Source organism: Macrobrachium rosenbergii, chromosome 8, assembly GCF_040412425.1.
Source record: "Macrobrachium rosenbergii isolate ZJJX-2024 chromosome 8, ASM4041242v1, whole genome shotgun sequence".
Lineage (NCBI taxonomy): Eukaryota > Metazoa > Arthropoda > Malacostraca > Decapoda > Palaemonidae > Macrobrachium > Macrobrachium rosenbergii.
In genome coordinates, this window is record NC_089748.1 from 50,979,131 (window position 1) to 50,993,140 (window position 14,010).

A 14,010-nucleotide genomic window follows, 5' to 3' on the forward strand; every position below is an offset into this window, starting at 1 on the left:
TCTGCAGCCCACAATGGACAGTTCAGAAGGATTCCCACTCTGTCCTTTTCTGTCACCTACTGCATTTATTTATGTATTTATTTATTTATTTATTTATATATTTATTTATTTATTATTTTTTGATTGGTTGATTTATTTATCTCTGTATCTGCTCGCTTTGTTGTCCTCCAACGTATGAAAACATATAGCGATGGAACTTCTTAATCTTGATTCAGTTTTCTAACACTCTTCATGGAAAAAACTCACTAGTTTGGTTGAATTGTTTTATAAAAAAAATAGGGCACTTTAAAATAACAGAACAGTATTAGAGACACATTATTTTACGCTAATGACGTATCATTACATTTTCAGTGCTTTGCTTCTTACTAATTATACTAAATGAAGGAAACTGGAGAATGAAAGAAGCAAATGATTCACCAAATTACAAACACACACGGAAGAGGTTTGATACGAACGAATGAAATGGTTGGAAAATAAAGGCTAATGAAGAAGCCACAGGAATGACAACAGTGGTAATTAAGCAAACGGAAGGTAACCTGGATAAATTATAAAGAAATGCACAGGATACAAAATTAAGATCAATGAAGAAACCACAGGAATGAAAAAATCGGTTAATTAAGCGAACGGAAGCGAACCTGGATAAATTTCACAGGAATGAACAAGGATACAATAATTAAGGTCACTGAAGAAACAACAGGAACGAAAAAAATCGGTAATTAAGCGAACGGCAGCGAACCAGGAAAATTATAAAGAAATGCACAAGGATACAATAATTAAGGTCACTGAAGAAACAACAGGAACGAAAAAAATCGGTTAATTAAGCAAACGGAGGCAAAACCTGGATAAACAAGACAGAAACACATGAAGATACGACCAAGTACTCCCAATTGGGTTCCCTATCCCGGGTAACAGAGCGCGCAAGGACGATTCCGTTACCGTAACCTTGGCGAGCGATTGCAAAGGCCACGTCGATCGAAATCGCCAGACTCTCCTCCCAGAATCCCCTTCGATCTGTAAGAGAGACGGTTAATAAAAGACCGATTAAGTTGATCGTAAAAGGGCGTCTCGCACTCTGCCTAAAAACACCAAGCCCCGCAGATATATTTTACAATAAAAATAAAAAAGCTGGACAGGAAACAAAAAAAAAAAGTTGCGCACCACCCCGACACTTTCATCACCTCCTCAGTGACAGTCCGAGAGGATCGGTCTAGGAGTTTTCGATCTGTTTCTTCAGGTTGTCATTCAGCCACTCTTTTCTTTAACGCATAGCGAGAGAGAAAGAGAAGAGAGAGAGAGAGAGAGAGAGAGAGAAGAGAAGGGATGCAATTCGCGCGACGTATGGACACGGTACGTAAAACCTCCTCCCCAAGAGCATTATCATAATTCATGCGAAAACTGGCCCCTCTTAGATCTAGTGACTGGCGGTGTGTGCTTTCGAGGAATATAGTCTTGTGCGAGATACGATGACAAAAACTGGTAGCACTTACCAATTCCCCTGGACCACCCTTGTCTCTTCTATCGCCCCTCCATCCGCCCTTCAGGACTGGCTGGCCACCTCCCTGCCCCTCCCACCACCGCAGCTAACGCCTTCCAGCACCTCACCTTAAGTGTTGCCATAAAAGAGTCGGCTGACATCCTAATTATCAACAACTCGGTTTATGATGATTATGACGTCAGTGGGATCTCACCTCTTCGCTCGCTCTCTCTCTTTCTCTCTCTCTGCGTCGATATCAATAATTAAAGGGTTATAATTGCGCCGCCGCGCGATAAAACTTCCTCCGAGCTATGCTATTAAGCGCTGGGAGCGGCGACTTCAAATGTAACGAGTTTTTGCGTCGCGCGAAGGATGAACTCATTTGGGGCTGATCAGCGCACGTCATGAGGCTCTTGAATTATGCGTCTCCCCCCCAAAACCAAAACACTGGGCGTGCTTGCTTAAACAAGCGGCTCTGGAAGATAGTGCGCTGAATAAGATATAATGAGATAGGAAGTTCATCGGTAAATGGTTTTTAAAGAAATAATATTCGCGATTTGGACGTAAGGTGCTGCATAGACACATATGTACTGTATATGTGTACTATGCTCCTACCTCGTAGCTTCCAGAGAATGCATTTTATTTTCATTGACGTTCAGGTGAAGATATTATCTATTCTGTGAAATAAATTTCCGATAGTTGGAGTAATATGGAAAAGGGAAGGCTGTTGCATTACAAGTAATCCTGAAATAGATTAATGGAACAAGATTATAACCTGCATGCATTTACTGGGAATATATATATATATATATATATATATGTATATATATATATATATATATATACTATATATATATATATTATATTATATATATATATATTTATATATATATATATATATATATGTATCTAATATATTTCATCTAGATATAATGTACCCATCTGTAAGAAGAACCCCTGATGAAAGCATTACTTAAGTACGTCATCCCCTTCATCTCCTTTCAATTACTCCATCCGTCTGCACCAGCTGTCACTTTCGAGGCAAGCTCCTCGTTGATTGCCCTCTTACGATCTGCCGTCCATCAAATGATACCCAAGATGGGCACAAGACCTCTTCGATGCATATCATTAAGTCAAATCGTCGGGTCGTCTGGCATAATCAATGAAATCCAGGAGTTACGAGTCAAGATGGTGACAATGATTTGCGATCAAGGAAATTAGACATGGAAGTCCTTTTTACGTAACTGTTTGCAGTTTACAAGAGGAATTCCATTACAACTTTGTTCTGTCTTTATTAATTTCAACTTCATTTTATGTTAAGTCATTGTACTTTTATTTCATGACCCGTGCCGTGTCACCTACGTAAATTTGGGAGAAAAACCTGGTTCGATACGGACCGATTTTCTGCCCTGGGGCTACAAAGTCGATCTTCTGGCAAAATGTGTCTGCAGAGCCAAACGAGAGTGAGTGGCGTTTTTACTATATTCTAATGTTTGACTTTAGGATCAAAGGTGACAAAATCATGTTACTGTCGAAATGAAAGTAATTAATCCGAATTACCATGAAATAATAAGTATCTTAGAACAGTAGTGCTTCAAACTTGTTCTGAATCTGGTAGGTTATTCAATAAAGTTTACAGAAACATTAAAATATCTGTTCTTTTCCTTTTCCAAAGGGCAAATTTCTTGAAGCTAATGTCCATCTGTATGTGTACCTATTGAAAAGAAAAAAATGACCTCTTATCAGCACCTTTGTCCATCTAACCCTTACGATCCCAAACCAGCACTTTCGTTAAAGTTAGCAGAAACGCTGTATATCTGTTCTATTCCTTTTCCAAGAGGCAAACTTCTCGAAAACCAATGTCCACCTGTACTATGTGTCCCTACATGAAAAAAAAATATTCGACTGATAGCACCCTTGCCCATTCAACCCTTAAGATCCCAAACCAGCTAAACCCCGGACCGTTCCACTGTGACCATAAGCCTCTCCCTCGCAACGAAATCAACATGTAACTACACAGAACACCAAGGAACCTCAGCATTGGCGGCAGACACATAACCATATTAATAAGTGCAGGATTTTTCAGACATGGAAGAGGCGCGGGGTGGTTGACACTCGTACCGCGCGACGGCTGTGATGGCAGGAGGCCCAGTTTTGTCAAGGCAAGGCAAGGAAGGGGCCTCTTGTGAAGGAGCTCTGGCTGGCTGGCTGGCAGAGAGTCCTCTGACGGTGTTGATACCACTGTCTGCCATGGATCAGCCTTCTTACGAAGGATGGTTCATACGATGATTCCCGGCTATAGCTATTTACGATACCTCATTTTTATTTTACACTGAATAATGTTCCTCTCCTACGATTCCTTGTTAGTTAAATCTTTCGTTGTGAATGTAAAGATAAAGAAAAAAAGTCCTGAAAGGACTTACATGATGCAAATGATATTGTGACATGCAGGGTGGAAACTTTTACGTAATCTTTGTATGACATTATCATTAGAAGAAAGATGATTTTGATAACGAACTCCAATCCTTAATGATTAAATAACCTATATCCTACGGAAAAAGACTTGTCTTTGAAACAGAAAGTTACAGAGAGACATGATAACGTTTTCCTCCTGACAGTAAACTTTCTGAAGCTTCAACAACTTCCCTTGTGGGAGTCCATTTATGGACACACCATATAAAATAAGTAAAGGAATATTATAACTCAACAAAGATCTGTTTTGAAAATAAGTTAAATTCATAATTACAATGAAACATTTGATGAGTAAGATAACAATAAAGAGAATTTTTAACGATACAATACGATGTTTTTCAAGTGCAAACACCCAACTTCCAGGTGACGTGGATGCTGATGTTGGCAATTAATGTCCCTGCAAGGTGCAATGCTGGGTGAATCCATCAGTCATTGTCGCAGTCTGAGTGGAAGTAGACTGAACACTGAGCTGGATAAAACCGCCTGAAAAGCCACGCCTTTCTTCCGCTGTTCTACGTCGGCGACGCGCTCAGATAGTAGCAAAAGAAAAAAAAAATTGTAGTTGACGTAGACAGACTATTAGGTGGAAATTAGTCCCTTTTAGAAGGAATGAAAGGGTTTTTTTTCAGCTCTTACAAGATGGCATGGACAAAAACTTCCGCTATTTCATTATTTTTATTTTTTCAATTTTTTTATTTTTTTATAACATGACATAAAGTTAATTAATTTCAATTTTTGCTATCTTTGTTTCTCAGTTCTCTAAAGCGCTTTCGTATAAAATCCCAGGTATAAACATCTTCATGTGCATATGAAGATACTTTTTTTCTGTACTTTAACGAACACGGACTGCCCGCGAAGACAGCAGAAAAAAAATAAAAAAATAAAATCACGAACACTTTCCGATTTTTATTTAAAAAAACGATATAAAAGGCAATGGGCCAATCTTATTTATCTTTTAGTTCACTAAGTATTCATGAACGGCACGGATAAAAATTTTTATGTTCATTTGCGCGCAAAAATTTTTATGTCTAGTATCTATAGTCTTTTATTACTGAACTGAAAAATAAATAAGATAATTCATTGCCTTTATTTCGCGTTTTCATAAATAAAGAATAGGAAAGTGTTCGTGATATTTATTTTTTTATTATTTTTTTATGCTGTCTTCGATGGTAGTCTGTGTTCGCTGAATCGCAGAAATAAGCATCTTTATATGCACATAATAAAGATAAAAAAAAAGAAAATAGGAGATTAAAGATAAAAAAAAAGAAAATAGGAGATAAATGTAATTAATTACCTTTAATTTATATTTAAGTTCATTAATAAATACTTGTAGAAACCACGGCTAAAAATGTGTATATATGTGCAAATGAACAAACTGTCTCTGTACCTTAACATACACATACTGCCGTCAAAAAGTATAAAGATGAAAAAAAATAAACCCGATTTAAATGCTATCAATTACTTTTTATTTTTCAGCTCCCTAATGAGTCCTTGTGGAAAAGACAGATACAAATGTGTATGTACAAATGAGCAGACTTTGTCTGTACCTTAACAAACAGGGACTGCCTACAGGAAAAATTAAGAAAATAAAAACCGATTTAAATACTACCAATTACCTTTTACTTATTGTCAGTCCAATAACAAGTCCTTGTAGAAAACAAGGATACAAATGTGTATGTACAAATGAGCAGACTTTGTTTGTACCTTAACAAACAGAGACTGCCTACAGGAAAAAAAGGAAAAAAAAACCATTTAAATACTACCAATCACCTTTTACTTATTGTCAGTCCAATAACAAGTCCTTGTAGAAAACAAGGATACAAATGTGTATGTACAAATGAACATACTTTGTCTGTACCTTAACAAACAGGGACTGCCTAGAGGAAAAATTAAGAAAAAAAACACGATTTAAATGCATTCAATTACCTTTTACATTATTGTCAATTCACTAACAAGTCCCCTTCATAGAAAACACGGATACAAATGTGTATGTACAAATGAACATGCACTTTGTCTGTGCCCTAACAAACAGAGACTGCATGGAGAAAAAAAAATAGGTAAAAAAGCGATTTAATGCTACCAATTACCTTTTACGTATGTTTTTGTGTATTTATAGAGAGGCAAAACACGGATAAAAATGTGTATGCACAAATGAACATACTTTGTTTGTACCTTAACAAACAGAGACTGCCTAGAGGAAAAATTAAGAAAAAAAAACACGATTTAAATGCGACCAATTACCTTTTACGTATTGTCAGTCCACTAACAAGTCCTTGTAGAAAACACGGATACAAATGTGTATGTACAAATGAACATACTTTGTTTGTACCCTAACAAACAGAGACTGCATGGAGAAAGAAATAGGTAAAAAAGCGATTTAATGCTACCAATTACCTTTTACTTACTGTCAGTCCAATAACAAGTCCTTGTAGAAAACACGAATACCAACGTGTATGCAGAAATGAACATACTTTGTTTGTACCCTAAGAAACAGAGACTGCATGGAGAAAAATAAGTAAAAAAGCAGTTTAAATGCTGCCTATCACACTTTACTTCTTGAGTCAATAACAAGTCCCTTGTAGAAACACGGATACAAACGTGTATGCACAAAATGAACATACTTTGTTTGTACCCTAACAAACAGAACTGCATGGAGAAAAAAAATAAATAAAAAAGAAACGATTTAAAATGCAATTACCTTTTACATGTTGTCAGTCCACTAACAAGTCTTTTGTAGAAAAACACGGATAAAAATGTGTATGTATAAATGAACATACTTTGCCTGTACCTTAACAGAGACTGCCTAGAGGAAAAATTAAGAAAGAAACACGATTTAAATCCTACCAATTACCTTGTAGAAAACACGGATAAAAATGTGTATGCACAAACGATGATACTTTGTCTGTACCTGAACAAACTATGGCTGCTGGCTAACAAAAAAAAAAAAAAAAATATGAGACAGCTGTAGGTGGACACGTCAGGCTTTCCACGAGCTGGTAGCGAGAGAATAACGTGTCGTGGAAATCCTTTGGGGACGTCCAAGTTTGGTACAGAAGTGGAAGGAGTCACATTAGAATGAGGACTCGAGATCGTGTTCCTCAAAGGATGGGTGTCATGCTTTAAGTGGGTCCTTCGTGTCTCCTGTGTTCTGGACGGTGGGCGTGAACCCCCTCTGGAGGGGGAGGTGGAGGGCAGGACGTGGCAGAGAGAGAGAGGGGGAGAGAGAGAATTACAGTTCTTAACAAACGTGGCAATTTTGTATATATATATATATATATATATATATATATATATATATATATATATATATATATAATATACATATATATAATGCACATATATACATAATACAGTATGTAAATAATGTATATAAATATATATAAGTATATACATAATGTATATATATATGTGTGTGTATGTATACAGTATACATTCAGCACGGAAAATATTCTGACAGAGAGAAAGAGAGGAAAAATAATACGCACTTAAACTTTTAAAATTATTTTTTCACGCTTGCACCCATATATAACCTGTTCCTGTTCAGTCCAAAGTACTTAGTCAAAATCACACACAGCCACTGTCAATCCCCACGCGTTAAGAAACTATCGAACGAATAATTCCTGCAACCAAAGTGGAACCGATGATTGTCCGACTGCAACAAAGCACTCAAGCAAAAACTGGCGTCACATTCCGAACACCTACCGCCCGCCATGAACGTCAGAAAACATCGCATTTGCTAAAGACACCCATGATTGATTGGTCAGCGGTGGGCGTAGCTGCACGCCAAATCAGTCAAATCAATCCAGCCCCTGTCTCTCTTATTGGTTTGCACCACAGCAGGTTCGTTCCTGAAGCTTCCGTTCGAGTGGCATAAAATGGTCACGCCCAGGGTGTGCTTTCAAATCTGCCATTCTCTCTGTGCCTCAAAGTGCACGACGACTGTCAACTTTGTTTGCAGAGTTAAAAAAAAAAAAAAAACAATAAACGCACCATCAACATTAAGAGTTCGTTGCTATAAGAGGCCTTTGAAAAGTTTATTCGCTTGCATATAAATCCGTACAGAAGTTGACAAGTATGTTGTGGCAATTCAAAGAAAGTCATTTACCCTGTTGACCGAGGAACGTCATGCTTGCGAAAAAACCTGGAAAGACTAAGTATAGGAAGCACAGACACAGATGGATTGAGAAACCCCATAACGTTGTTTTCTTTGTTGAAAAAAAGAATGAATCGCTTACCTGAGGAAGGAGAAGATACCATCAATTAAGTAATGCAGACAAAAAAAAAAAAAAGTTAAAATGGAAAATAGAGGACTGTCAAGTAAGTTCTTATCCATACCATTACACGAATGTTGTACATCTTCTTGAATAAGGTCCGAGTTAGAAGAAATAAGATCAGCATATGATGAAAAAAAAAAAGGAACGATTCTTTTCCATTTTATTCTGGACACTTTTGGATTAAACGTTTTATTCTCGAGGCCTCTCTACGATACATAAAACGATACATATCTACAATTTGCACATTCTTAATCATTCATAAAATGAATCAAACAAAATACAGCCACTCGAATATATTAAATCCATTAAGAAGAAGTTGATAACACGAGCCCATAAACACACAGAGAAAAACTTCGTAATTTAAGCCTTATCTTCACTTTATCGTCACTCGGATTTCAAAACGGATACCTGTCCCATTTAATTCGGAAGTTTTAAGGTAAATGAAACCTCACCAAAAGCAAAACTATGGTCTTATCGTCTATCTCACGAGTCCCCCCATTCTACAGGTTTTGTGAAGAGGAAGAAAAATATTTCGAGGTCATTGATGACTTCAAAATTCCTTCATCAATTTAAATGATGCAGGAGAGAGAGAGAGAGAGAGAGAGAGAGAGAAAAAGAGAGAGAGAGAGAGAGAGAGAGAGAGACTTAGCTAACAATGCAGGAAAAAAACTTATACGAGAGAGAGAGAGAGAGAGAGAGAGAGAGAGAGAGAGAGAGAGAGACTGAGCTAACAATGCAGAAAAAACTTATACACAGAGAGAGAGAGAGAGAGAGGGCTTAGTCTAAGGAAAGCTATGCCAAGAGAAGAGAGAAAGAGAGAGAGAAAGTTACAAGGATTAGGATGTCTCAAGAGAGACATTTTAGTCATCCAAAGGAGGAGACAGCATGTGCTCAGAGAGAGAGAGAGAGAGAGAGAGAGAGAGAGAGAGAGCGCGGAGAGAGAGAGAGAAGAGAGAGAGAGAGGCGCGAAGAGGCAGAGGCAGAGAGAGAGAGATGCTAGATATGATGATAGAGAGAGGATGCATAAACGTATGCAGAGAGAGAGCAGAGAGAGAGAGCCGAAGAGAAGAGAGATGCTACTATATGATGATGAACAGCCCAAGCAATGCACTAATTCTAGTTTGCAGAGAGAGAGAGAGAGATTCTTATCTGAGAGAAAAAATGTAAGAAAAGAAAAGCTGCTGCTGCCTGCATTGCCTGAACAGGTTCCTTGCAGCATTAATTCTAGTTGTTCTGTAATTGGTCATATTATTACAATTCTTGTCTGTACGGTCTTAATGTAACGAAAAAGAAAAGCTGACAGAACTGACGCATTATTTTTGGAACTACTGGTGTATTATTACAGTGGTTTCTGGCAATTGGTCATATTATTACAATTATTTCTGTAATTGGTCTTAACTCTCACACGTTATAATTGTGTGTGTGTGTATTATTATTATTGTGTGTGTATTATTATTGCTGTTGTTGTTGTCTCGGAAAGAAAAGCACCTTCATTGAATAGTTTATTATTGTTATTATTATTATTATTGTGTGTTATTATTATTATTCAGATGATCTATTCATATGCAACAAGCCCACAGAGACCACTGAATTGAAACTCCAGCTTCCAAGAATATGGTGTTCATTGGGAAAGAATTAACAGAAAGGTAATGGGAAATTTAGAAAGAAGAGACTAGTTATTAGAAAGGAAAATAAATATAAATTAATAAGTTTCATATTGGTTAAAAACATAAATAAATTATCAAAATATAAGGTGAATTGTTTTAAGGCATTACATCTTCGCTGGAACTTTCGCGGTTCCAACTACACAACATCCTCAGGGAGACAGTTCCACAGTCCAACGGTGTGAGGAATAAATTCTGGAACTGAGACGTTCGACAGCGAGGCGTATTTACTGTAAATTGTTGCTGCCGTTCGGCAAATCTGGTCGTTCTCGGGAAAAAAGGGGGGATCGGGGATCAACTGCGAATGTGAAAGACCTCTGTTAAAATACAACTTACGAAACATTATTTGATACCAACTTTGCTTGAAAAACATTAGCTCTCATAAGTTTATATAAAAGCATAAATGATTTCATTTTCTTTCTCTCTCACTTGTATTACAATACCTGCGTGATACAGAAAATGCATTCTGGTAATGTTATACACCACATTATCTCTTTCTCTCCTCTTCTTTTTACATTTACACAGTTCTCGTGTCATTCCTCTCTCTCTCTCTCTCTCTCTCTCTCTCTTCTCTCCTGCAAGTAGGTTCTCTCTCTTTAATATTTGCCAACATGTCTCCTTACGTCTCCAAACGTCTCCTGGCATTTTAGTTTATAACTAGAATTTCTCCGGATTGATTTATTCATTGCACAACCTTCCTTATATCAACGTCGATTATATGCTAGCAACAAGCTAGCGTTTTTTATAAAGTGCAGTCTTAATATCTAAACTCATCTATATGACTCCACCGAAAAAATTTCCAATTATATTAATTCAACACAGAAGGTACAATGTTTCCTTTTTCATTCCCAAAATAATGACCGTCTGTGGCAGTTCAGGGAAAAAATTTGCCTTGAAAAAATACCGATTAGATTCGTTCAGTCATTTAGACATCACCACGGACCAATGTCTTCACCGAAACAATGGGAAGAAGAAAGAGAACCCTCCTGTGAATATTCGGTCTAAAAAAATCGCACCAAAGCCATTAAATCAGTTGATCGAACGGGCCACGTGCGAATCTCTTCATAGGTAAAAAAAAATAAGAAGAAGAAGAAGAAGAAGAAGAAGAAGAAGTAGAAGAAGAAGAAGAAGAAGTAGAAGAAGAAGAGGAAGAAGAAGAAAACCCCAGAAAGCGCATGCGCAGTCAACAAACTGAGCAACCGAAGCTCTTTCATAGAGGTGCCGTTGCACAGGCGATATCATTACCGACTCAGCAGCAATCCGACTCGACCTCAGACAGACAAGAGAGAGAGAGAGAGAGAGAGAGAGAGAGAGACCCTCCGGGTAGTGAGATATCAACCCTCAATTCGCCAGTCTTCTTTGACAGATAGCCATCACTATGGGCGTTAATGCTACAACCGGTCGAACAGAGGAATTCGTAAAAAAAAAAAAAAAAAAAAAAAAATTATAATAATAAAAAAATTAAAAAATGGAAAAAAAAGTAAAGGTCGAGCAGGCGTCCGTGGAAAAACTCTTTCTCGGAACTGAAAGGTGATTGCAAATTATACATTTGCTGAGAAACATGTGGGCTACGTCAAAGGGGCTACCCACTTCCTTAGAACTACATCTCGGGCTCCGTGTGTTTTTCTCCCGAGGGCGAGACTGGACTCATGTGACATCTTCCGCGATAAAAGGAAGCTTTTTTTTTTTTTAAGATTTATTTGTAGTAACAAGACAGTAATTATTCTTGGCTCACGTCATTCCTGTTATGGATTATTCTTGACATATATTGAAATTTATTTCTTCTCTTGATTTTGACCTATACGTCTGTTCTTGAAATTTATTATTTTATCTGATTATTATCGCTCATATATAATTTGGCTAGTTTCCCTGATTACTGATCAACTAATTTTTGGCTTTCAAATCCCGTGTTTAACCCTTGCAAATATTTTTCTAATTTATAGTTACAATATATGTTCTTCACTTACTAAATTCGAATAATCATTCAAATTCAACTGCACGATTATCGGATTTAAAAAATAAATGGATAAGGAGGGAGAATCATTATAACACTCATTTCTTTTCCAAGACTTGACTGAGTCAATATGCCTTGGACTAATTCTCGTAATTTCTCAAAAAGTAAATAGACTGATAAAAAAGACAAAGATTCAATAGATAACAATTTGAAATTAATATGAAGTCAAAAAGTATGACCACGAAGTGATTCCCTTCGACGGATACATGCCTATCTTAAAGAAACACAAAATTAACGTGATTTCAGTCTCTATACTAAATAATCAAATTAGAAAAGTACTTGGCATTTGTTTGTAAATTAACGTAGTTTCCCTCTCAACACTTGAGAAAAAAAATAGGAGAAAAGTTACTATTTGCTAACAGAATAACTGCCAAATGCAGACTTCAGATCACTGTACGGAAAGAACAAGAAATGTCAACAAACATACACCAGACGTTAATTAAACAGTAAAAAAAGAAGGAAGACAAAGAGGAGAAAGCGAGTGGATAGAAGAAAGAGGATGAAGAACGAAGCGACGAGATTCTTAGAAAAATATGACCAATCATTTGTAAAAAAAAAAAAAAATTAAAATAACGAAAATTAAACATTTCGATGCGACAATAAAAGACGTCAGCACCATTTCGAGAACTAACTGAATACTATGAATACGAGAAACTTTTAATGTTAAGAAAATTTTGTATCACGTTATTTTTTACACGACTTCGTCAGCCAGCGAGGACTTTCCGAAGATTCCGAGTAGCCATGGACACCTTTGATAAGTTCTCAGGAAGGGAACTGTTGCTACATAAAAAAAAAACTGGGAAAATTCCAGCGAGGACTTTCCCAAGATTCCATGGAGACATGGACACCTTTGGATCGGTTCTCTGGAAGGGAATCGTTGCTACATAAAGAAAAAATACGGGAAAATGCCTTGATCTTACCACTAATTTCTCTACAGATTTCGAGCTGAGGAAGTCTTAGAGAGTGACTGGTCAGGTCATTTTGATTCAGTGAATCAATAATAAAAAGAGATTGATTAACAAGTCAACCGAAATTTCATGATGTTGCAATTTAGTACCTACAATTACATACAGGCTAAAAAATATGAGAGAGAATTTTTTTACCTCTCGAATTTTAAGTAACTTTCTAAGATGGCCAATAGAGAACTGATGTATGTAAGGTTTAGATAAAATATAACCGTGCCGTGATCATGTCTAAGGTACAAAATAAGTCACTTCTAAGTTAGATGAAGACTGAAATCATCAACACAGGGACATTATGACGTGGCTGGGACCGTAATTAAATCCAAGTCAGCTAAGCGAGTAATGAAAAATATAACAAGACGAAATAGTTTACTGAAATAATGCAGATTTCTCACTCGTTATTTGCTTGTTTTCATCTTCGGTAAAGTGAAACGTAGTGCTGTTTATAGTGCATATATACCTTAGGCCCTTTTGAATTTGTGCCCCTAACATCTCATCTGATCGTCTCTGTTAGTTGGGCAAAGTCCAGAGGTCCATACCAGGCCTTTTATCCCACCAAAAGCCTTACCTCACTTACGGGTCGCCTTTGGGCAAGGCCATTGTTTTCCTCTTCAATAACAATGAAATGCAGTCTTGCTTTATAATTAAGTACAGCATGAATTTCTTAGGCCTATTTGATTTTACACCTCTGACATCTCATCTGATCGTCTCTGTTGGTAGGTTAAAGTCCGAACGTCCATATCAGGCGTCTCAGCCATTTCAAAGCCTTACCACACTCAATAAAAATGAAATGTAGTATTGTTTGATAATTAAGTAATGCATAAATCTCTAAGGCCTGTTTTGAATTGGCACCCCTAACACCTCATCTGATCGCCTCTGCTAACTGGACAAAGTCCAGAGGTCCATATCAGGCCACTCATCCCTCTCAAAGCCTCACCTCACTAAAGGGTCGCCTTGGGGCAAGCGCCCCCCTACCGCTATAAAACCGGATTCATCTAAAATCAACCACCCAAAACTTCCTCTGGCCCTGACAAAGGAACAGATCAAAATGGCCGTTAAGAAAAACGAGTATAACCAGAATTAAAATCGCTCCTAAATTCCTGCTCCCAAAGATAGGTCAGCCCTCGTCGCTTAGCGAAGCCTACAGTGT